Source organism: Crocuta crocuta, unplaced genomic scaffold, assembly GCF_008692635.1.
Source record: "Crocuta crocuta isolate KB4526 unplaced genomic scaffold, BGI_CrCroc_1.0 scaffold282, whole genome shotgun sequence".
In the NCBI taxonomy this organism is placed as follows: Eukaryota; Metazoa; Chordata; class Mammalia; order Carnivora; family Hyaenidae; genus Crocuta; species Crocuta crocuta.
The window spans coordinates 5,553,975-5,555,745 of NW_027529174.1; positions in this window are offsets into that span (position 1 = coordinate 5,553,975).

The following is a 1,771-nucleotide window of genomic DNA, read 5'->3' on the forward strand; positions in this document are numbered from 1 at the left end:
ACCATCAGAAGGTGAAACCCTGGCGCTCTGGCTTTGATGTCGTGATGAAGCCGAGCGACCTGCCCAGTCCCTCAAACAACTCAGATGAACTCAGGTTCTGGGCTCCGGGGAGGATCATATAATGAGCCACCTCTCACAACCCACTGCTTCTATCTAAAAATTCCTCTCTCTTGAATATCTGCAGGTTAGGAATGACTATAGCTGTGCTCCAGAAGGTATTCCAACATCTGGGAACCAGGAGTATATGACCTTCTGCTCAGTCAGACTAATGGGTCACATGCCAATCCTTGGAACCAGAAGTTGGTCAACAACACCCAAACCAACTAAAAGGACAAAAGCAACAAGTATCTACTATACTGACTGGTGACTGAGATACATATAGTCTCACTTCTCAGACTGTGGGAAGGTAGCACAGACCTAGGAATAGAAGGAAAATGAACAGGAACAACAAGCTTCTTCTCTGACTTCCAGTAGAAGATAATATTATGTTTCCTTTTTTATTTTTTGTTTGACTACCCTTAACACTCATAACCCATGTATATATTTTTTTCTAAAATACTTTTGTAGATTCTGGATTGAAGACTTGGAGTAGAACATGTTTAAAAGTGGTTCGTTCAATCTAGGGGTAGATGGATTCTGGTTTGGTTTTTGTTTTTTAAAGTTTATTTATTTATTTTGAGAGAGAGAGAGAGAATGAGCAGGGGAGGGACAGAGAGAGAGAATCCCATCTTCAGAGCACTTTGCAGGACTTGATCATGACCTGAGCCGAAATCAAGAGTCGGATGTTTAACCAACTGAGGCACCCCCAGATTCTTTTTTCTATTGTTCCCCATCTCCACTTCATCCCTAGGGGCTAAGGCGGGGTATATAATCTCGGTTCAGCCATTAATACATTTCTGTCTGGGCACTAGCATCGATAGAGGTGGCGTTGGGCCCTTGGTGGCGGATAGCCATATCCAGTCCACAGAGCAGCAGTAGCACACCTGGCACTGGGCAGTGCTGCCCTTAGATTCAGGCAAATGGAACTCTAACCTAGGCCCCAGTTTCGGGGACCCCACCCTGGCCCTCTTCTTGTTGTGTTTGTCCCATGGAACAAGGAATCTACCCAACAGGACACACCCACTCAGAGCCTAAACTCTGCCCCTTATTCTGGACTGCACTCCAAACACCCAGGTCCCCAGGTTATTTCCAGAACCTGTGTGGTCCTCTCCCCTGTATCCATCCCCCCAAAAGGAGACCACTCACACTTCTAGACCCAAAGGATGGTCAAGAGAAGACTTTTGCAGAAGATGTGGATGGTGCTTATATATGCAGGCTGAAGTAGGGGAAAAAAAGATGTGCTAGAATGTGGAGGACAGGAGTCAAAGGCTGGATTCAACTTATATAATTCTAAGGAGTCAAGCAAGAATTCTGAGGCTGAGCTCTTTTAGCTGACTATGAATTGTCAAGGAAAGAAGATTTAGCATATTTTATTTAATAGATTGTTCACTTGATGTATAACTTATGATTTTTAAATATTTAGACACGTGGTACTGGTCCTCCATCTATACTCTTGCCCCTGGTCCTGCCATTGCTAAGATAAGCCTTGGTCTTTGACACCAGAGGTGGGGCAGCAGGTAAGTCAGAAGAACCAGACTGTTCTTAGGGCACAATTTGGCTAACATTCTCTACCTACCTTCCTTTGCTGTCTGTTTTCTAAGTCTCCTTCTTTCTTCTTGCCAGCAATTGTCTTTCAGTAATGTTCTTTTTTGTCAGTAATGTTTTTGGGGGT